We start from the raw sequence: 24,338 nt of genomic DNA, 5'->3' as shown, positions 1-24,338 counted from the left end.
CTTCACACCTTCGATCCAGGCTTGGATCACTCTGGACACTTGCCACTTCTTCAGCAGCAGATCACCATTGAAAACGACGACGAAACCTGACACCAAAAGAACCTATGCACCCGGCTTTCCTGGGTGAGGTAACTCAAGTACTCCAGTGCTCCCATAGGTGTTGGCTCTAGAACCCCTTAAGTCTCAAGGGGTTTGCTCAAAGTCCTCCTCCAAGTGTCTTTTATCTTTAAAATTCCAACTACGACTTTCCCCATAGAAGTTAAGGGTGATTCGTGGCTGTGTTTAGACACTGCACGCATCCCCCGTGGGTCCCGTGTGTCACTACCATGGGTGATTCCTGGTGGCCCTAGGGGTTCTACAGGCTCTAGGCCTTGTATCTATGCAAGTCGTGATTCTTATACCACTTCCTTGATATATGGCTTGGTACACCCCTAAGTCTCAACGTATATTGTGCTAATTTACTGTGTGCTATTAAGTTTACGGAATGTACTTTTGCTTCTAGTCTCATAAATAGACTAGTGGGATGTGTTTAGAATAAATACATATATTTTATATATATATACCTGGTGTGGTTCTCCTTTCATGTGGTGATTCACAAGATTGTAGACTGGTAAAACAAGCTGCTTTACATTCCTCCAAAACTAAGGCTGAAGGCTGCTCTCCACAGCTACCACTAGGATAGCTTTCTATAAAGAGTGTCTTTAACCTACTATCAATAAGGGTCGTTTGGACTGGTGCAAGGTGCCCCCAAGAATAGTAGACAGCATATGCCAGGCCAACTTCTCACACTGAGCACTCCCACCAAGGGCCCCATATTTTCTCCTGTTATTAGGGCACCTGCTACCTTTATTTGTTGGCCTTTCTGTCTTGGAGGACCATTCCATTGCCAGCCACCAATCTGAGAGCTTGGGGGGGTGGGGGGCGGGGGGGGGGGGGGTTGTGATTCCAGAATCATGCTATGTCTCTCTGCCTATTCGTGTCCGTTCAACATGCATGTTTCTCATGCGCTCCAGTATACCAAGAGGTGCCACCATGGGTGTAAGCTCAAGGGAAGCAACAAGGGGCTCAGATGGCTCTTTTTTGAGGGATCACCAATAAGATGTGCTCCTATCACATGACAAAACCATGTGATGTAAATTAGGTCTCTATAGATCTGAGCGACCCTTCTCCTTTACCCAGTGGTCTCATTAAGAGCCTGGCTTCCAGAGGACTAAACTCCAAGATGTTCTGCAAAGTATGATGAGTTCAGAGAGTGTGTACCTAATTTGGAGGTATTTATGGAAGTCTTTAGTCAATAGAGAGAACGGTGACGGTTTTTCTAGGAAGGACTTCATCACTTACCCTTTCTAAACATGTCCCAGCTGGGAAATCCCGATCCTATCCCATTTAGTGAAACCCTTCAGTTGGGCCAAGTTTCGAATCCAGGTGCCCCTCCAGGCCCAAGAGCGCAAGCTCCGTTGCTAAGGCCAAGTCTTACCACCTCATGTTAAGCCAGTCAATCAAGCGAAGCCTCTTTATTTGGCAGAAATACCTTCCAAAAAAGCAGTTTAAAATGCATACAGAGAAGACAAAAAATGAACATTAGTGACAACAAGCATTTATTGTATAGAACATGAGTAAAAGCAGGGGACACATACTATTTTAAAAAACATGTATATTAGGTTAGTCAAAGTGCATAGTGCTTCTTGAACGTACGACTGCCTCAAGAAACAAACTTAAGCAACAACAGAATTCATTGTTGGTTAATTCTTGCAAACACCTAAAAGCCTATTGACATTTACGATAATTTCTGAGGCTTGAAAGTGCTAAATACATTCTTGTAAATGTTATGTTATGTTATTGTTTGGTAAAGCGCAAACAGCTGCCCCAGCAAAGAGGCGCCCCGGCGCTAAGGAACTACAGATACTCTACTGAGGATGGGAAGAGAGGGGAAGAGGAGGCCTAGGGGGAGGGGAATAAATGAGTCTTGATGGCTTTCCGGAAGGAAGCCAGGTTATCCAAGGAGCGGATGTTCTGTGGCAGAGTGTTCCAAAGCTTGGCTCCCAGAGCCCTGAAGGAGCGACCGCCAGTGCGGCAGAGCTTTGTGCGGGGTACGCTCAGTAGGTGTTGGCCTGAGGAGCGCAGATTGTGCCACGGTACGTAGGGTGTAAGGAGAGGTCGCAACAGTTCTGGGCGTCCGAGTTTAATGATTTTGAAAGTCATAATGAGGGTTCTAAACTGGATTCTGGAGTCAATAGGTAGCCAGTGCAGCAAATAATTGGCAATACCCACAGAAGACAGTACAATTAATCATAGTTTGCTTAGATACATTGTTGCACAGACACACTTGTGCACTCAGGTTGTACTAGAAACCTCACAGGAAGCATGGGGAGTATTTCAAGGTCCCTGCTCTAAATCAGAAAAAAAGCGAGCGCACCCAAATTCTGTCAGTATTCATAGGTTATTCAGTTGGCCCAGCACCAAAATTAGCAAGTATGTAATCACCAATGCTAGATTTCTGTAATTCCTCATGCAACATGATACCTTGCAATTTGTCGAACAGGGCCTGTGTTTGCTTTCTGCTGGGTAGCACACTTATAGCTGACTCAAACAGCAAACCATAAACCAATTCCTTCCAGTGTCTTTTACATGTAGGACAGCCAGGAAACAGAATACCCTTTGTCACCGGCCAGGCAGTCAAAAAATATCTTTGTAGTGAGTGAGGTTTCCATGTTGCTAACAGAGAGCCAGAGCAATGCAGTATCAATACATATTTGGTTGCATTAATTTTGATTCTAACTCCTTATGGCAAGTTAAATGTGAGGTCAATGCAGGCACCACTAATAAATGCCTGACAAAACTATTTTCCTCTATTTGCTGTGGCACTAATGCCCCATATTCCTGCCCCATAGGTAGCAATAGGTACACACTGGGCTGAATACTTTGGTAGCAGTGGGACAAGGGCCCTCTCACCTGGTGGTGACGGTAAGCTAAGAAGAGAGCCTACTGCCTTTGACAGTTTCATTCTATTTTGTGTTGTCCAGAACAGCCATGAACTAGAGGTACTAAATAAAATCCCTAGATGTGAAAAAGTGCTGGTGTGCAGTAACGTATTTGGCTCTACCGTAATGGGTGAAGAATGTATACACTTCGGGCTGCATGACATGGTAAATGATTTTGAAAAATTAGTCCTTAGATGCAATTTTTAGCAACAAATTCACATAAGAATTGATTAAAATGCGTATGGCTTTAGGGGTTTAGGCTATTTATTTATTCCATTTGTATGGCGCAACAGCTACCCTGAGGGTTTCCCGGCGCCTTGGATCATAACTGTTCCGTAGGGTCATATGTTCAGGTATCATTCTTGGTTAAAAAGCCATGCTTTAGCTCCTCTCCTAAATTTCATGTAGTTAGTTAGCTATTAGTACAGCGTCATCAATAAAAGTACAAGGGTAGGTGCGCCATTTGCCATGGGGACACTGTGATGCTATTTATAAGCTCCTGACTGACTGAGGTTATTTATGTATAAAATAAATAACAAAGGGGCAAGCACACACTCGTAATGCACTCCCCATCAGCATTAAAAACATCATATCCTTCCCCATTAGTACCAAACCTGACACATGCTTTTTTCTCATGGTGCAAGGATATTAAAATGCATAACCGTATTGGATCCATCCCCATTTCAATTATAATTTGCCATAGCTTAGCTCTGTTTAAACAGTCAAAGGCTATCAACAAGGCCAAACAAGCAAGATGCAGGTTGGATCGCTTCACCGTGGTTTATTTATCTATATAGGCCAGTTATTTATCACTAAAAGGTGAAATGTCCTATATTAGAGCTTAATGCCAGCCATGCTAAGTCCTCCATCATAAGTTGGCTGGCAACATTTGTCGAGTGCTATCCGAGGATGGCCACCACCGCCCATTAGGAATGATCCAATCGAGGCTGTGACTTCCTGTGTCCATGTTTCTGGGTCAGAAGGGGAAAATACTGCAAGACATAAGAAACAAGCTCCTTTTTCAAGTTTGTCACTAGTGCCTGCAGGCACATTTTATTTATTTATTTATTTATTTATTGAAGTTTTGTATATCGCTAGCTGGACCCGGGGGTATCAGAGCGCTTCACAGCAAATACAGATAAAACAACAACAAGCAGGAAATAGAGTCTGTGCAACAGTAACTTGAGCGGAATAAGGGATGGTGATCTGTCGAGAATCAAATGTTCTGGGTTCCGATAGAAAGCCGACTACCATTGTCACGTATGAGGTTCTTCTTAGGCACCAGAGTGAAGAAGGCTTTGAGTAGCGATTTGAATTTCGGGAAGGAGGCAGTCATTCTGATATGTGGGGGGATGGAGTTCCAGATCCTGGGGGCATTCCCCGCAAAGGATTTATTCGAGGTTTTTCGTTTCTGTGATTTCAGAGGGATGAGTAAAAGTGTGCTGGAGCTTCTGAGGTTCCTGGACTGACCCGCCCTTTTGAGTTTAGAAGCCAGGTATTCTGGTTTGCCTGTATGCAGGGCTTTATGAGTGAGGCAAGCTGTGCGGAAGTTGGCTCTTTGGACAATCGGGAGCCATTTCAGTTCTTTGAGTGCTGGGGAGATGTGGTCAAATTTCTTTGTTCCTGTGATCATTCTTGCTGCTGGGTTGAGGGTGGAGGTGAGCGGTTCCAGGTGCGCCTTGGCAGTTCCCGTCAACACTGCGATGCCATAGTCTATTCTGGAAAGCACAAGTGCCTGGGTGGCCTGTTTCAGGTCTTTGGGGGGGAGGAAGGGTTCAATTTTGTACAGAAGTTTCAGGTTCAGGAATGCGCTTTTGGCGGTTTTAGAGATGTGTTTGTTCATTTCCAGGTTGGAGTCGAGGGTGATTCCTAAGGATTTTGCGGAGTTTGTTGGTGTCAGAGAGACATTGAGAGCATTTAAGGCTTTGAGCCATTCCACTATTTGTGGGTTTTCATCTTTGTTCGATATTAGGAGAACTTCTGTTTTTTCTTCATTCAGTTTGAGGTGGTTGGCTGTGAGCCACTGTTGGACCTCCATGAGTGTCGCATTTAGTCTGTGAATGTCTGCTATCGAGGTGGTTTTCAAATATAGTTGAGTGTCATCTGCGTAGAGGTGGAATGGGATGTTGGAGTTCCTTAGAAGTGCACATGATGTTCCATGTCAAATTTGGCTCTAAATAGATGGAGACTCCCAAATACTGGAAATTGAGCCACCTTGTAGGGATATTGATTCTCCATTTCATCACTCCAGAGTCCGTGAACATTGAGACAAGGAGCGATTTAGACCAGTTGGGTCAGAGGCCCATGACTCCCCAAATAGTTTGAGAAAATGCAGTGCACAGTGTAGGAATCTCTGGGATGGGTGAGATATAGGAATATGACGACCACGTAGAGCACTATATAGTACTTGCCTTTTCAGTCCCAACACTGGAGCTGGGCATCACACCAAACAAGCCTGGACTTGGGTTAAGTAATCAGGGCAAAGAGGAGGGGAGACTGAGGGCAACCCTGTTTTTTAATAGGAAACGTGCCATTTAGAACTCTGTTGATGTCTATCAGGGCAGCCGGCGAAAAGTATAAGAGTCTCGCACACCATCGGCATTGCAGACAGAATCCCATTGTGGCCAGCACTGCATCCAGGAAGGATGACTGTGATGAATTATTTTTCAAAAGAGACTAAGAGAAGTACATTAGATGCCTGCAGCTCATGTCTGCAGGCAAGCACCAAGTGAAGCTTCCACTGCAATGCTATAGGAAGGCATGAAGCTGCATTGATCAGAATGGATCAGTTTAATGGGTAGTGCAGTGGGCTAGGGGACAGTGGAGTACTGTGACGCAGAGTATAACAGAGTGGCGTACAGCACATCAGTGTGCAATGGAGTGGTTCAAAGTAGGGTGGCGCAGAGTGCAGTGGTGTTGCGTATAGTGGCGAAGAGTGCATTGGAGACCACTGCCATAGACTACAGTTACATAGAGTACAGTGACATACTGTAGAGTGGCATAGAGTTCAGTGGTGAAGAGGAAAATGCAGTGATGTAGAGCGACCTGATGTACAGTGCAGTGGCATACAGTAGAGTAGAGTGGCATGTAATGGTGTGGAGTAGCACGGTGTAGAGTGATGTACAATAGAGTATGGTGGTGTAGAGTGCAGTAGTGGAAAGTGCATTACCATAAAGTACTTCAGAGTGCAGTAGAGTGGCATATAGGGCCCTGCTGTACAGGGCAGTGGTGTAGAGTGGGGCAGCATAGAGGAGAGTGGTGTACAATGAGGGCAGTGGTGTAGAGTGGGGCAGCATAGAGGAGAGTGGTGTACAATGCAGTTGCATAGACTAGAGTGGACAGTGTAGTGGCATATAGAGCGGTGGCATAGAGTAGAGTGGTGCAAAGTGGAGTAGAGTGAAGTGGTGTAGAGTTAAGTGACATAGAAAGCAGTGGTAGATAATTGAATACAGTGGCATAGAGGGCAGTTGCAAAGAGCGTTGTACAGTAGAGTACAGTGCAGCATCATAGAATGCAGTGGCACAGAGTAGAGTGGTGCAAAGTGGAGTAGAGTGGCATAGAGTGCAGTGGAATAGAGTGCAGTGGCATATAAAGCAGTGGTACATAATTGAATACAGTGGCATAGAGTGCATTGGCATACAGTAAAGTGATGCACAGTAGAGTAGACTGCCATAAAGTGCAGTTGCAAAGAACACTGTAGAGTACAGTGCAGAGACATAGCAGTCTGCTTTGGGGTGGAAAATGGTTGCGTGCCACAGAGTGGCATGTCATAGTGTGCTACAGTAGAGGTGCGTACTTTAGAGCGGGGTACAGTGTAGTGGCATGTTCTACAGTGGAGTGATGTGTCATAGAGTGGAGTGAATTGTTGTACAGTGCAGTGGCTTGTTGTACAGTAGAGTGGCATGGAGTGGCTTAGACTAGAGTGGCATCTCTTATAATAGAGTTATGTCACAGAGTGGTGTAGTGTAGTTCCTATATCCCTAATAGGTTCTGCACATTGGAATATTATACACTATAGATTTGACATAGGATTGAGGTCAGTATGTCTCTATCGAGTACATTAAACTTAATTGTGTGTGCCAGCTAACTCAGAGGTCACTAGCAACTTTCTCGAATGAACAAGAAGGGATTAGTCTCTGACAACAGCATAAACATGAACACTTTGTTTCCCTTAGAGTCCGAACAATATCTTCAGAGTTGTGGAAACAATAGATAACTATTTCACTCAGTCAATCGTGCATGCTTTGTTTCTACAGAGTTGCACAGAAATAGAGAGGAGGGTGTTTCAATAAAAAGGGTTTATTGAACAGTCTTCTTTCTCTTGCAAGAGATATGAACTGCTACAATCGTAAGACAGAATGCGAAGTATAATGCGTACAGCGTAAACAGTAATATAAAATAATACTGTAATAACGTGGTCTGTTTCTATGACATATATAAAAATACATAAATAACATAGGCTAAAATACTCAACCGGTGCTTCTAAAATACGCCTACCCCAATGTACCTAACCTAGGTCTAGTACGAGGGAAGAAGTAGGTGCTGGTTTAGCCTAGGTTTAGTTTTGCCAAGAATTGCCAAAGGTTTCTCTAGGTTCTAATCAGCTCCATACCTTAGAATGAGAGAGCTTGGTATCTCTTTCCCGGGACTCGATTTCCCAACACCCCGCAAGGGGAGTCAGAAACACTGGTGCTGGATTCTCGGCAGGAGCATGACAGCTTTTGGCATGACTCACCCACTCCGCATCCCTTGAACAAGCAGGCAGAAATCTTGCAGGCAGGTTATCTTCACACCTCTCCATCCCAAACAGCTCTATGCCTTGGCAATGGATGCATCAACTTTTATCAATCAAATCCAACCGTGATTTGTGAGGATCAGTTTAAACTTCCAGCTTATTTTCTTCCATGCCTGTTGAGTGGAATTGGGCAGATCTTGCTCAATTTGAAGTCAGTTTATGCAAATGTAGTGTTGTCTGGGTGGTTGGCAGGAGGTTCTTTCTTTTCTTAGTTCTATACATGTAGTGCATGTATGAAGGTGTTGTCATCATCAAACTTTCCAGTCTAACTGACGGGTTGTCTTTCAGTGAGAAAGCCCAATCATTAATAGGTAAAATCGTAAAGGCCTTGTAATATTTTCTATTTGTGGCAGAACAATCACTCCATTGTATGTGGATTTAGTGAGCATCTTTATTGTGCTCCTTCGAGTGCCTCCATCCTACAATAGAGTCTGCAATTCCTCCACCTCTGTTATGGGGTTTGGTGTATTCTGCATGACATATAGTAGCTTCAGCAAAGTAACCATCTTGAAAATTGCTTCTCTTCTCTATGAGTGTGAGGGCTCTCTAACTGCTCATGTATGCCTGGAACTGGCCAGCATCTGCTCTAAATTATTGGTAAGAAACAGGTAGGCCTTTAGTGTTAAATCTAGCCCACATTATTTGAAACCATCTTTCTAGACTTTAATTGCTGGGGAAAGTTCTTCTGTTATGTTCCAGCCACCGTTTTTGTGCAGGATGGGTTTTTCACTGATAATTTCATATCCTGAATGCTTGCCCTACTCCCAAACACTTGATATTTGAGATAGGTGCCTGGGGCTCTGTGATACATAGCAGCATATAATCAGCATAGAGTGCAATATGTTGTCCTCTATTGGGCTTGCATCTGTTTGAAATCATGTGATCTCTACAAGTGACCTGACACAGCATGGTAATGGTTTAACACATATTGCAAAAAAGGAGGCAGGAGAGCAGACATTCCAGAGAAAAAAGTGGAACATCACCCGCTAACTTTGACCAGTGCTGTAGGACCCCAGGATATGCAAGCCACCCAGCTACAGAATATCAGGCCAAAAGCTGGAAACAGAAAGGGGCAGTGTATGGAATCAAATGGCTTTTGACGTTGAGCGACAACATTGCAAGCAATTCAGTCTGGAGTTAACTGTGGCCAACCAGTTGTGGAATCTTCTTAGGCTGAGCCATGTGGAGCACTACAGCATAAATCCAGACTGTTCTTTATACAGAGAGTTTATCATTCCCAGCATTCTGAGTGCCAAAATTGTTGCCATGCTTTTGTTTCCACATTTAAAACAAGATTGGACAGCAAGAGGAACAAGTCTCGAGGGGTTTCCCCACTTTATGGATCACTGTGATGATTGCATGCCAAAGTGGTGGTAAAAGTTATTTTCTCTCAAGCTGCTATACATAAGAGATGTAGGTAGGGTCCCAATATTGCTGGGAGTATTTTATATAGTTCCATCAGCATCCCTTTGGGCCCGGAGGATTTCTTAATTTTCATGTATTTGATATCTTCTGTGACATTCTCTAGTGAGATATCTCTTCTGGCTTCTCTTTCTCTTCCTCAATTAGGGTTGGTAGGTCTAGGTTACTTAGCAATCTGTCTCCAGTCAGGTCCTCAACCTGATAAATGGCATTATAATATTGTGCAAATGTTTTTGCTATGTCCGTTTCAGTTTTCTCACTCGCAGTCAGTATTATCTCTGACCCATTTGGCTTCATCTTCCCCTTTGATGAGCCAAGATAGTAGATGACCTGTTTTATCCCCACCTTGCATATTCTGTTGGGTTACCAGTATTTGTTGACATACTGCTTTTTGCATCATATCTTGGTACTTATTTTCTGCCTGAGAGCTCCCATTTTACTCGCTGTCAGTAGGGCCAGCCGGGTAGTCAAAGTTTTTTTCAGTGCCAAGCGTTTGGAGTCCCTCTAATTTCCTCCACTCTGTATTATTTCTTACTGGCAACAACACTGTGAGTCTTGTAGCTTAGTAGCGCCTTCCAAGCTTCACATAATGTTACTGGGGAATTTGCAGTTTCCTCGCTCTCATTGTGTCACAGAGTCTACCCTGATCTTTTCCATAACCACCAGGGCTCTCAGCTCCCATGCATTTAGTTGACAATTAAGCCCCACGTCTTGGATTCACTTTCCTATTGACATAATAAGGAGTGAATGCCCCCCCCCGCCAGTTAAGAGGTTTATTTCCCCCACGGGGTGGGGTGGATGTCCCCTCATTGGGTTAATATGTAATCTAGTCTGGAGAGTACTTTCTGTGCCCAGGAGAAGTATACGAGCGCCTTACTAGGGTGGTTTAGCCTTCACAGATCTGTGAGACCCATGGCCGTAGTAAATTGTGAGAGTTGTTTTGTGTGGGTGTGCTGCTGGACAGTCACCCTAGCAGCATCCAGAACCATTAGATCATTAAAAACCCAAGTATATGCAGAGTTGAGTAAGCTACTGAGACTATAGTACACACGTTTTCTAAGATACTTTGTAGTGTTCTGGGAGGTGCAATTATGTTGACACTTGCAGCATCGTCGCTTCTTCCATTTCCCTTGTACCCAAACGAAGCAACCACATGGGTTTTGCCACTTTTTGATTACTTGGAAAGGGGAATTTTTCCTTGCAAGTTTTGTCACCCCCTCTGGCTTCTGAGAAAGACCTGCAGGCTCCAGGGGCACATATTGTCTCCTACCTAGGAACCAGGAAACAGTGCCCATCGGGTGTGTTTCTTGGAGAAGCACAATATCTGTTGACTGCTGCTGCACGTATTGGGCCATAATTGCTCTCCTTATTGTACTTTTCAGACTGTTCACATTCTAGGAGTATTTTAAACTCTGTGTTGTGGTCTAGAGATGTCACCCTCTTGGATATAGTGATTGTCTTTTGTGTAGTCTCCTTCAAGCTCCCTGTGTATTTTTCCAGAGTACTGGGCAAACCTGAATTGTTACCATGGATTGTAATGAAAACAACTGAACTTCCTGCTCCTCAACCTCCCCAAATTTGCCTTTGAATCCCCCTTAGTTTAAGAACTGCTCGTATCCCACCTTTGGAAACAACTGTCGCCCTTCCCCTCCAAATAATTTCCCTTAGAACAACTTACCGTTGTCCCTGTTGTAGTACCACTTCTCTGCAATTTCCTTTAGTAGCAGTAACTACAGAAATAAAGTGGGGACTCAGCTTCCAGCATGTGCCCTGCCCTAGCCTTTTACACATCATCTTACTTGGCGCTTAAGCATCCCAGTGTACCCCCTCCAGACCCCTGAGCCTGTAGGGGTAAAAATTACTATTCTAACTCCAGGGGGTGCAACAGTAGGGTAAGTGTTGGATAGTGTAGGGGTAAAAATTCCTATTCTAACTCCAGGGGGTGCAACAGTAGGGTAAATGTTGGATGCGTTGCAATGGTATGCGTTGTAATGTCATGCGTTGTAATGGTGTGCGTTGTAGTGTCATGCGTTGTAATGGCTGCGTTGTAATGGCTGCGTTGTAATGGCATGCAATGTAATAGATGTTGCATTGTAAAAGTTTCGTTGTAATGGTAGTGCGTTGTAAAAGTTGCGTTGTAAAGGTTCTTTCCCGTGTTTTTTGCATGCCTCAAAAAAATAGTTATATTGGGGGATTTGTTCAATCCACAAATTTGGGAGGAAACTAGCTATTAGAAATATGAATGTTTCCACACATAAACCTCTACCCCTCTAAAATAGCTGCTTAAATGAGAGAGTGATATTGACCAAGTTTGTGTTCCCATATGTTGATACAGTAAGAGCTTTAACAATAGCACCCTCAATAACAGAGCTCCTTTAATTCTATTGAGTCAGCTAACATAGTTTTCTGTCCTATCTGTATTGCAGCACCCATTTTCAGTGCTAGGCCCAGTGTATTTCAACCAAATATTTAGTTGTGGTAAGACAAAATGCCTGGAAAAAGGCCTGTGGAGAGTTGGAGGGTTACAGGGAAATTGGTTGTGGTATTCCTGACCCCCCCACCTCCCGTTATTCCCTCATTCCAGAGAGTGCTCTTTGCCTAATAATATCAAGTAATTCCATCACCCCAGCCTTACTGGTGCCCCATGTCTTGTTATCTCTGGGAGGGATACAGGGCCTGATACCAGGGCACTTGTAATGAGACCATAGGTGGTATGAAGAGAGAAAGGAGGATAGATAGTATGAGAGTATCCTGTTGAAAGGGAATAAAGGACATGAATGTTTAGAAAAAATGCTATATAAATATCATTGTGCCTGCTGATATGTTCCTTGCTACCACCTAGCATATGCTGCAAATAATTTTACATTTTATTTGCCCTGCATATTTTCCTTGTATCTTTGAGGTATTGGCTATAGTCACCCAACCTCCATTTATTGTCCCTTTTTATTCTAGTTTCTTGGTAGACTGCAATTTTTATTAATTTAGCGTTTGTTTCTTTGAGCTGCTTTATTTCCAACTTTTTTTTACTTACATTTATTTTCTCAGTGCATCACTGTTGCAGGAGCATCTGGGCTTCAGTTTACTTTTCCTTTGGCCAATATTTCTTCTAATTAGATTATTTTTAACAGCTTTCCTTGGAATGTTCGCTAAGAAACTCTTGTTCCCACAGCCTAATTACCTCACATGGCGGCCATCAGTAGTGTGCCTGGTGAGCACCTTGTTACCAGGGTGTATGCACTGTAACAAATGTGGCCTTTTATATACCTTGCTTATTTTCCTTTCCTATTTGAAGGCTTGACTTAACTCCCACTACTTCTTTTGGCTTGTGATTTTTAGGTGCATCATTTAAGGAAATGACTCTTTTTGCATGATCACCCCCAAAGATTTGAAATGGCACTACCGGTTTTTCAACGCTGAGAGTGCACTGATACGGGATAACTAGCCCTCTGTGCCAGAGCATCTAACCTTAAAAGTATATTGTCTTATATCAAATTTTCTAAGTTAACATACTTTTAAGTCCCTGGTATAGAGTAACGGGGTACCCAGGTCCGGTAAGTTAAAGTAACCACTCCAGGCCTGCCTCACTTATTGCACCACCCAGAGTGTGACAAAGTAAAACATGCCTCCCAGCCTGCCACTGCAGAGGGTAGAGCAGTTTTGAACTGTTAACTTGGTCATTTAAACTAATGAGATCTTTTTTTAATCGATATGTCCCCCAAACGGCAGTCCTAAGGAGTCCTATGGCAGGATGTTATAAATTAAAAAGCTGGATATATAATTTTGTATGTCCTAGTGGTAAAAACCACAAATTGTCGTTTTTACTGAGAAAAGGCTAGTAGCCCCAGTAGTAATTATAGGGTTACACACTGTCAACTCAGCAGTGCTACTAAAGTTTTTATTTCAAGCTATCAAAATATTCATCACATTAAACCCAATGTGATGTCCAAGGTAAATATATTTAAGTACAGGGAACTCTTAGAAAGTTGCCACTCTGATGTCCAAGTTTTCCAGCGGCCATTTGAGCATGCTGGCCATGAGTCAGACTTCTGCCCTCTTGGGGCGAAGTGTGAATTACTCTCATGAGAGGGAACAATAGAAGCCTACTGTTGGAAAAGGTGTCACCTCTACCTGGCAGGAAGACACACAGGCTGTGAGCTTAGAAGGTGAGCTTTAAAGGGGAAGTCATATTTTAATAACAAATGGTGGGGACACACAAAAGGGGCAGCACTTTTATTTATATACAAGGGTAGGCATTGGTGGACAGAGAAGGGAGACAAGTTGCCAAACCAGATTTCCGTGGCCATCTATCCCTGAAGTAGGCTCACCTCTAGAGTAGACTACCAAACTCCACACACCGAGAGATGGATTTTACCATCTTGGCAGTGGGCAGAATAGTGCCCTCAGGGATAGCTAGATGCCGCACAATGCAGAAAGTTGTCCTCAAGCAGGAAAGTACCCATTAGCACATTGTCTAGTAACCACCACATCCTCCTAGGGCACTTGCTGGGCATAGATTTGGCACCCCTGGCTCCCAGACCTCACCTGGAACGGAGTAAGGACCGAAAAAGGACTGCTATGTTGTTTGCTGGACCTTGTAAGAGAAGCTGCAACATCTGCTGGACTGCACCTGCTGATCCTTGCGCTAGAGAAGAGAGCACTGTGTCTGTTGCACCTGGCTCATGGAAAAGTCTCTCCCGAGCCCCAGACACCAGAGGTGAACTCCAAGAGTCAGTTGGCTGGCTTCTTTTTAAAGCACCATGGCCACAAAAGCTAATGAAGTCATTCTGACAAATCAGTAGCCACAATCAATGGATTGCAATCTGACTGCCGACGTGCAGGCCCGACGACCGAGTCCTGATGCTCTAAAGTTGCACCCGAGTCTGCTTGACATGGGAGAGTCATCAGAGAGGAGCTCAGTTTCCCAAGACAGACACTGGCCATCACCAAACAAAACTGTTGCTCTGTGATCAGGGACTACTAGTCCAGTAGCAACTAGTCTTTTGCTGAAGTCAAGAAGACTTTGAGGGACATTGATCCCAATGTCCGAAGTTGTCCCACCAGGACCGTGAACTGAGATGTGGCCATAGGAAGCACCCCGTCAACCACAATGCATCCTCAGCATCATACAGCATCTTCAGCATCCTGTATCCCTTGCATCAGGACAACTCTTTTGATGTTTTTAGAGCCTCGCCGATAGAGCCTGAAACTGAACTTGAGACTAGAGACTACTTTGGTGACAAAGTAAATGCCCTAGAAATTCTTACTATCCCCTTGGGCATCCTCTCAGCCAGAGTGGGTCACCCCCAAAGTGGGCCGGTGTACCAGAACACAGCTCTTTAAAAGTTTTACAAAGTTTCTGCTAACCACTGTAGTCGCCAATAATTGTTTGTATATTCAGTAGCTGTCATTTGCTTTTTACTTAAAAATCTCTGGAACCTTTGGTGAATTTTCTTCATTTTGGTGTTTAAAAATTCATAAAAATAAGATTTATTTTTATAAATTGATGTCTATTTTCTTTAGTGTTTTGTGACTTTGTGACTTTCCATTATTGTTTTGGTACCTCTAAATGCTTTACACATGTTCCTTTGTTTAGGCCTGACTGCTCAAAGCCACAGCTGCTCAGGGTCAGATTTATTCTTACCATCATGGTAATACTTTGAAGTATATTTTAGATAATTCCTGTCAATAGTTATACTTCATGAAGTATGCACATGTTAGCCTATGGAGCAAATGTACTACAATGATGAAAAACAAAATTGACAGGTCTTTTTTCATCAGGCAATATACAACATCTTTTAAAATGTCTCTGCTTATAGTTAAAAGGTACTCTACCTGTCAGACACTTAAGGGCTGCCTTAGAGGTGACTTATATCTAAAAATAAGGTAATTTAGGGCTTGGAAGTACTTTTAACTCTCAAGTTGAGTTTGCTTATAATTTAATTTTAAAAGCAGCCTGAAAAGCAGGGATGCCTTTAAAATGGCAGCCGGCAACTCAGCAGTGCACGCTTCAGTGCATTAAATCTGCTAGGCCTCTAAACCTACATGCCATAACATAAAGAAAGGACTTATTTGTAGGTTGTCATACCAATTGTAATTGCATCTAATTACCATATATCTTTTACAATGACCACTGGCCCTGGGTCTGGTTAGCAGAGCCCAGACCAAAATCAGACTCAGTTACCATCAGTATCAGTCAAAAAACGGGGGTGATCAGGGCAAAAATGATGACTTTATCAAAGATGGTAATTCCTCCTCTGCTCAAAAAAATGTATGCTAAAGACTTTCAACAGTTACTTGCTGAGTGAATGTGGGAGAGCGGACCAGATAAATAGACGAGGAGGCTGCATGTAATGTGCCAGTCGGCGACTTTTAAATATTGATTCTATTACAGGACCGGAGGCTTCAGATTATGCTTCTCATTCTTTTACCGAAAACTCACAGCAGCCAATGAAAATACGTATTTTTCATTCAATAACAGTAAACAACTACATATCCCATCATGACATGTACTTAGGCACGCCCCCATAGTCCATAAGAACTCCTTGCGTGCAGCCATCTTCCTCTTTCTTTGCTGCTCACAGCAAGAGTTAAGTGCACTTTGTTTCCTCCCTCTGCTTTTTGGCATGGGTTGTTGTGGTATATTTGATGATCTATATGTTTGAAGTACTTAAATGAAAATTGAGCGTTGCTATGCTCTAGATTTACCCTATTGTTGACTATTTGCAGTTTTTGACAGGGATTAGTGCACTGGTGGGTGTGCGTGTCGTGGGAGCGCTTTGTCACCCGTTTTCAGGCATTCCTAGTGGCTCGTGGGTGCCCTCTGAGCGTGTGATTTATTCCGGTCGTTGACCGGGAGCAGACCGACACGACTCCTCTTCACAGAGCCTATCATTCCCCGGTGAATATTTTCCCTTTGTTGTGTTTAGGCGCGTCTCTCGCGCAAGCGCAGGGCTTCCCTAATCGCCCGATGACGCTGTGAGTACCGGGTGGCTCTCAGCCGCAGCGTGCTCCCCAACGCGCTGAATTTGGGCTAGCGTTTGGGCAGCACGCTACGGCGTGAATTTCCTTTTGACAGTTCACGAGTGCTTTCAGTAGTTATTACAGCGGTGGTCGCTCTGCTCCCAAAATCGCCTGCAAAGGTTGGAAAATAGTGGCCTATTGATAGAGTGAGCACACACTCTTTATATCTTACCTTGGCCTGGGTCTCTGGCCCTTGTGATTACAGCTTTGCTGAGGGGGTCCAACGTCGAATCCTAGTGTGCAGAGTGGGCTGACCCCCCCTTTACCCTCCTTGTGGCCTGAGACGGTCTTCCAACAGCACAGTGTGCTACAGTTACCTAGAGTGGAAGTAGTAAGCCACCCCTGATAATGTCCGAAGGAGAGCAATACTATGAAGAGTATGCTGAGGAGGAGACTTATGGGGGACAGCAGGAAGCTGTCTTAGAGGACAATTTGGTCAATGCTTTGGACGCTTCAGGCCAGTTCTCGGTGAATAGGGCTATGGAGACCACGGTCCCACAAACTGTCCAACAAGCCCTAGCTGCGGCCCTATGCCCTATCAGGAAGCAACTGGAGGGCTTTACTAAGAGGCACGGCTATGACAAGCCGCATAAGAAGAAGGCAGAGGCACCTGCGTCAAGTCAGCCAGCAGCTGATTCTGCTAAGTGGCCACATGTGCAAGCCTTATCTACGTTGCCCGCCGACGAGGCAGTTGATCCTTCTTATTCCGGGGAAGAGGCTAAGTCCAAGCGCAAAACTTATCCGGACACGGATACCGACACAAACACCACTAACACGGACACAGACACAGACACCTCGGAGGAGCCTCCTCCAAATAAAGCCAAGACGTCGCAACCAGCTGGGGTGGCACCTGTAAATACCCCATTCACTTTCGACCCATCGGATATCATGCACCCCAGGTCCTCGGACTGGCTTATCTCCATGAGAATCTTCGGAAAAGTTTCCCGAGGGAGGTGCGTAATCGCCTCAGGTCTGAATGCCCTCGGCCAGATCTCCCGGACAAAGTGGCGGAAACGCCGGAGATAGACGCTAGTCTTTTGACCTTTCTAAAAAAAGTTTTCGAAGGACCCCAAGCATGGTCTAGACCGGGCATGGAGGGGTTGCCAAGACAAGATGTTGGATGCAGTAGGCCCTTTGGCCAAGATCCTGGAAATGGCCCTAGCGGCCAAGGAATCCTCTACACCACTGGACCCAGATGTACTGGCAGGATGGACCCAGCGGGCCATATGCCTTATTGGCAATGCGAACTGCGCCATATCTTCGGAGCGGCGCAAATCCCTCTTGATTGAAATGGACGGCAATCTGACCGAGTTGGCAGACGCGGAACCGGGACCCCTAGCAGCGGGTCAGCTTTTTGGGGATAAGTTTGTAAAGGACGTGTCAAAGTACGTCAGGACTTTCACGGCGCTGGACAAGGCGCAGTCAGGCATCAAAAGGGCGCTAAGCCAGGGTGTTTTTAACAGGGCCGGACGAGGCGGAGGTCGCTCGTCGGGCCGTGGATGTCCCCAAGGCTCACAGAGAGGTTATTATGGTCGTGGCAGGAGCGACTACGAATCAACCAGAGGAGGGACCTTCTACCCCTCGCGCAGGAGGTTCAACAGGAATCGTTTCCAGTCGAACAACAATAGAGGAAACTTCAAAAATCAGCAGAGCACAGGTGAGAGTTGCAGATCTTTCTCTTCTTCCTTTGGGGGGTCAGACGCAACACTGCCTCCGACAGTGGCAAGAGCTTACACAGGACGCCTGGGTGTTACAGACAGTGCAGGGCTTTTACTTGGAGTTTTATTCTCGTCCTGTTCAATCAGGTATCCCTGCAAGTCTCCATTTTTCCCAACTAGATCTCAGTTTTATAGAAGAGGAGGTCGCTGGGTTGCTGCAAAAGCGCGCGATAGCACCGGCCGACCAGGGGCCTCAAGGCTTTTGCAGCAATATATTCATTGTTCAGAAGAAGGGAGGTGGAAACAGGTTGGTTCTGAATCTCAGGGATTTCAATCAGTTTATCACTTACAATCACTTCAAGATGGAGGGCATCCATCTCTTGACAGACTGGCTGCAGGAAGGGGACTGGATGGTCCGATTGGACCTCAAGGTCGCCTACCTCTCCGTCCCAATCTTCCCACCACATCACAGGTATCTCCAGGTCAGGTGGAAGGGCCAATGGTACGAATATTTGGCTCTGCCTTTCGGGCTCTCCTCAGCTCCTTGGTGTTTCACCAAGATAATGAAGCCGGTCGTGGCTTATCTCAGAGAGAGGGGGATACGCCTCATAATCTATATGGACGACATCCTGATCATGGCAAAGGATCAGAGGATCCTTCAGCAGCATCTCACGCTTACGACGACGCTGCTTCAAAACTTGGGGTTTGTCATCAATTCAAAGAAATCTGTGATGGTCCCCACTCAGGTAATAGATTTCCTGGGATTCACGATAGATTCAATGGCGGCACAACTGTGTCTTCCAAAGGAGAAACTGAGGGATATAAAGAAGGAGATCCGGAAGTTGCTGAGCAATCAGACAGTCACCCTCAGAGCAATCGCCAGAGTAGTGGGAATTTTGGCCTCATCGGTCCAAGCGATATTCCCGGGCCCTCTTCACTACAGGGCCCTGCAACAGCTGAAGATCAGACACCTGCAGAAAGGACTGTCCTATTCGGACGCCGTCCCTCTCTCGCAGGAAGTACGGACCGAACTGCAATGGTGGCTAGGCCATGTAGACGCCTGGAACGGCCGGGCAATATTCGGCTCCCAGCCAGAGGTCATAATCGAGTCCGACGCCAGCCGCTGGGGCTGGGGGGCGTGCTGCGGAGACATGTCTACAGGCGGCAGATGGTCTCCACAGGAGCTTGCCCTGCATATTAAATTGCTTGGAGCTGCTCGCAGGGTCGTTCGCCGTGCGGACGTTATCCCCGTGGCAGACCTCTTGTTGTATCCTCCTTCGCATGGACAACGTGTCAGCGGTGAGGTACATCAACAAGTTGGGCGGCACGAGGTCGTCACTGCTGGTACAGATAGGCAAAGATTTTTGGCATTATTGCCTGGCGAACCAAATATCCATAATAGCGGAATATCTGCCAGGCCAGTCCATTCAGGTGGCAGATTGGAACTCGAGATACCTCAGGGACTATAGCGACTGGAAGTTGCTCCCGGAGGTCTTTCAATGGCTACAGACTATTTGGGGTCCATTCCAGACGGATCTCTTTGCCTCCAGACTGACATATCAAATACCTCAGTTTTTCAGTTGGAGACCGGACCCATTAGCAAAGGCGACCGATGCCTTTCTCCAGGACTGGTCGAAGGAAATTCAATATGCCTTTCCCTCCTTCATGTTGATCCCCAGAGTAATGTCACAGGTGATCAGACAACTGGCGGAGATAGTCATGGTGACGCCGTGGTGGACGTCCCAGTCGTGGTTCACCAAGTTATTACAATGGAGTTGCGATCTCCCCAGACTACTTCCGGAGTCTCACTCTTGTTTGTTTCTTTGGGGCTTGAGAGACTCTTCTGTGGCCTTCCCCTCTGACAGTGGAGCACTGCCTGCCCTAACCAGCGTTACCGCTCCTGAACCAGTTCTATCACTGCAGCAGTCCTCCCGCCACCGCTACTTCCATCAGCGGCCGCCGAGCGGAGGACTGCATCATCCAGGCGGCCGAGCGGCAGGAGGAGCCACAACGTCATCTCCCGGCACCCGCGGCACTATTAATACAGCGCAATCTCGGCGGAGCGGGTGTCTCACTCTTGTTTGTTTCTTTGGGGCTTGAGAGACTCTTCCGTGGCCTTCCCCTCTGACAGTGGAGCACTGCCTGCCCTAACCAGCGTTACCGCTCCTGAACCAGTTCTATCACTGCAGCAGTCCTACCGCCACCGCTACTTCCATCAGCGGCCGCCGAGCGGAGGACTGCATCACCCAGGGGGCCGAGCGGCAGGAGGAGCCGCCAACATCATCTCCCGGCACCCGCGGCGCTATTAATACAACGCAACCCCAGCTCCGCGGGACGCCGGGCGAAGCCCGGGCCAAGGGCGGGCCCGTTTAAGCCCGTTAAAGACCGGGTAAGACTGGACTGGGCCACCTCCCTAACATTTACGCTCATATCTACTTACCTTGTCTACCTCTTCATTTTGCATACCTGTGCTTTTATTTGTCACTACAACACTACTTCTCCAGGATCAAATTTATTTATGTGCAGTTTGTACTAACGGGGCTACTGTATATTGCGAACCATGTCACCCAGAGGTACCAGGAGCAAAACCGCACTAAGTCTGGCACAGGTTACTGGCCCGATTGATCAGTTCATTTCCAGGGCAAATGAAGCTATCGACCAAGGCATATTGCTCCTGGACCGACGTGTTTCTCACGACTTGGACCAAGCAAGACGTCGAGTTTCACACGACTTGGCCCATGCAAAACGGTCTTCTTTAGGCCCTTTTGCTCAAGCACAAACTCCTATTCGTCAACAGGAGAGGTCCCCTGCAATAGAAACATGAGCAGAAATCCATGGCTTGCCCAACTTGGTTAATTTGTCTGCATCCCCATCGTTGCTGGACTCACAGATAAGTCAGACTCTTGATGCAACGCCTGTCATTTTTGCAAGCCCAGCCCAGGTGGACCCTGTACAGGCTCATCTAAGGGGGATAAGAGAGGGTGCTATTCCTAAGCGGAGTAACTTAAAGAAAAGAAAACATAATAAAGTAGTTAAACCACTGTCTAACACATAGGGGGTTGGAAGCTCTACATCAAAATCAACAGGACTTAGTACACAACCGAATGAACAGATCTCTGAAAATAATACAACTAATTCCCCCTCAAGTACCGAGGACCCCAAGGATATTGTAAATATCACAGATGTTGAAATTATGGGTGAAGGCAGCAATCAACTACTGGCCAGGATTGAAGAATTTATTACGATCCAATTGCAGCCAATCCAAATGAGCCTTGCTATTATTGAGAAACAATTAGCAGTTGTGACTTCAACCCTGAAAACTTTAAACAACCCAAAGGGACGAGGGGTTGCCACTGTAGGGGGCACAAAAAATAAGACTGCCACTACTACGACTGGGCAAGATATTACAAACACATCTATCGGACTGACAGGCCCAAAACCGAAGCCCTCCCAAGACACGACCAATAAGGTCCCTGACCCGCAAAAAAACCCGGCCCCTAAAAATATTCCTACCAAAGCTGTCCCTAAAACTGTTGCCCCAAGCAATCAACCCTCGAGACCCCTTTATATAGGAGAACGGGTCAAGGGTGGGGGAAGCCAGTTCATAACTCCCCCAATAAACTTCCCTCCCGAAGCAAGTCCATTTGTGGTCATTATGACGGGGGTTCCTGAGTTGAGTCACAACACTGATAAAAAAGTACAGCATTGGTTGAACATCAACAGACCATTGCCACAAAACTGTGTCAGCAAGATCAACATGGTGCGCAGGGTTCCTTGGATTGGCCATAAATTAAAAAAAATATGGGCGACTGCATGATAGTCAATTTTGAAGATCCCCGCGCTGTTGATCATATCTGCCCATGGGGCTCCTTGGCCAAGGAGGACGGAATATGCACCAAACGTCTATCATTCTTCTATCCACCAGCAGCCCGCAACATCGAAGGCCCGGATTGGTCCTGGAACCAAGCGGGCAGCTGGGACAGGGGTTGGAACCAAGTAGGCAACAGGCAGGGGAGAAGAGATTGGGCGGATTGGCTGGGCAACAATAGGAGAGACACTGTTCCTAGAGAAGGTTGGGGGGGTATGCCAACCTCCAATAGATACAATTGTCTAGAAATGGTCGATTGACCATCATCATGTATAGAGCAGGTCAGGGCAGATCCACTAAAATTAGATGTTAAATGTGCACAATCAGTCATAAGTTCCACTAACGATCGATCCCCTGAGACCTCGAATAGACCAACTGCAACTTCAATCCCACCTAATAAACTGCCCATTATTAAACCCCAGTTAGCCTAGGGTCTCTAGTGACCAAGGCGGATGGCCTTACCACCGCCGAGGGAGAAATTGAACGTATTCAACCAGTGGAGCTTCAGAACGACAGGGAAGTTCCTGGGGGGTCTGATAGACCATTGTTCAGAAGGAATTTAGGAATGGGAAAAAATGGTCTATCTACAAAAAGACATAGTTTGTCTCTACTTTCTTGGAACATCGCAGGTCTCTCAAAAAAATCCAAGGACCCTACTTTCCTAAGCTTTGTGGCCCAGTTTGATGTGATCTGTTTACAGGAGACCTGGGATGAGGGTGAGACTCACCTTGAGGGCTTCAGCACATACGCCGTACCGGCGCGCAATTCGGGCAGAGGAAGATGCTCTGGCGGCCTTTCAACTCATTTCTCTAATCTGGCTAATTTGACAATAACGAACTTGGATACTATAAGCCGCCCAGACAAATACAGGCAATTTTTTCAAACCTTTTACATCAAGGGGTTAGGATCTCAGAGTTTGCTCCTAACAAATTTATATAACAACATCCCAAGAGAGGAGCAAAAGCTGGTTTTAGAAGAACTTAATGGAGTTATTAATAAGAGGCTGGAAACAGAGCAAACGGACATATGTTGCATTATAACAGGCGACTTCAATTGTCATTTGTGCGCCCAAAATGGGACAGAGTTATGTGGCAGAGTTGATCTAAAGGGTGACCCCAGCACGCATTTTGAACATTCTACTTTTGGTCATTTACTAAACACCATGATGCACGACCTGAATCTCGGATTTGCAAACGAGCTAAATGATCCACAGGTAAACTTTGAACCTACATTTACTGGCCAGGGCCTAGTTTCCCTTATCGATTATATGCTGGTCTCTACCAATTACCATCACAGCATTCGGTCTTTTAACACCGAAAAAATCGCACTGAGTGATCATTATCCAATCAGTGCTACTTTTGATATGGGTTCCAGAGATAGTCAAGCTATGGACCTGGCAGAGGTGTTATACTGCCATGGGGTTTCTCTGGCAAGGTCTAACGGTTATGTAATTAAGTAGTGTAAAGTCAACTCTGAGAAGTTTATGCATGATCTAGTGTCTGACGATCCCAATCCCTTTATGATACGCCTTGATGATAATCCCAATCCTGTAATGGTTGTAACAGCTTTCGGAGAAATCACATCTAAAATAAGTAGTAACCTAGTTAGAAAGAGGAACAAATGTGACAGGGATAGAACAGCGGGCTGGTTCAGCTCCGGTTGCACTAAAGCACACCAACATCTAAAGGAAGTACTGAAGAGGGTACCAAGAGACAAAACTGAGTTCAGGGGGGCAAGAGCAGCCTATAAACTTGCGTTACACAAACGGAAATTGGAATTTAAGGAAGCGGCTTGGGAGTCCTTGCGAAAGGCTAGTGAACTAAGAGATAACACTATGTTCTGGAGAGAGGTCAATGCCCCTTTTTTTAATGATAGAGAAACAGACTCGATCGAGATTGCTATCGAAGAATCTGTCTGGGTCAATTATTTCACAGATCTGTTTAAGAAAGATGACCTGGGCAGTCTAGAAAATTTCACTCCAGCGGACTCACCTAATCAGGACTTTCCACTAGTTGGCGCTCCTGTAAATGCCTTCCCACTAGAGATAGTTTTTACATTAGCAGAGGTTGAGCTGGCAATACAGGAAAGCTCTAAATCTAAAGCCCCAGGTCCAGACGGGGTCCCTATTGATATATATAAAGATAACATAGATCTTTGGGCACCTCTACTGACCAACGTTTTCAATAGCTTTAACACCATTGGTTTCCCAACCACATGGCAGGAGGCAGTTGTAGTGCCCATTTTCAAAAAAGGAAACCGTCAGGACCCCAAATGTTACAGGCCGATTTCCCTGTTAGATTCATTAATGAAAGTAGCTGGCCGAATCATCCTGAATAGACTGCAATCTTGGGTCAAGGATGCGGGTATCCTTTCCAGGTTTCAGTCTGGATTCAGAGAAGGGTTGGGGACCATTGAGCAAGGTCTCAATTTAGCACTAATCACAGGGAAATATATGGCAGCAAAGAAAGGTGACCTCTTTATGACATTTGTCGACCTAAGCTCAGCTTTCGACTGCCTTAGCCACAATGTCTTGTGGAATACTTTGACTGAACTGGGGATTGATACGTTTATTCTTGATTTTATAAAGGAGCTTT

The 24,338-nt window shown here is 45.5% G+C and overlaps 1 long non-coding RNA gene across 1 annotated transcript in view; it reads left to right on the top strand.

The window, feature by feature from the left end:
- Window positions 1–24,338, top strand: part of LOC144791097 (uncharacterized) — a 192,855-nt gene that overhangs the window by 165,357 nt on the left and 3,160 nt on the right. The window lies entirely within an intron of this gene.

This window comes from Lissotriton helveticus, chromosome 11 (genome assembly GCF_964261635.1).
Source record: "Lissotriton helveticus chromosome 11, aLisHel1.1, whole genome shotgun sequence".
NCBI classification, from domain to species: domain Eukaryota; kingdom Metazoa; phylum Chordata; class Amphibia; order Caudata; family Salamandridae; genus Lissotriton; species Lissotriton helveticus.
This window is presented reverse-complemented; position numbering and strand designations above follow the sequence as displayed.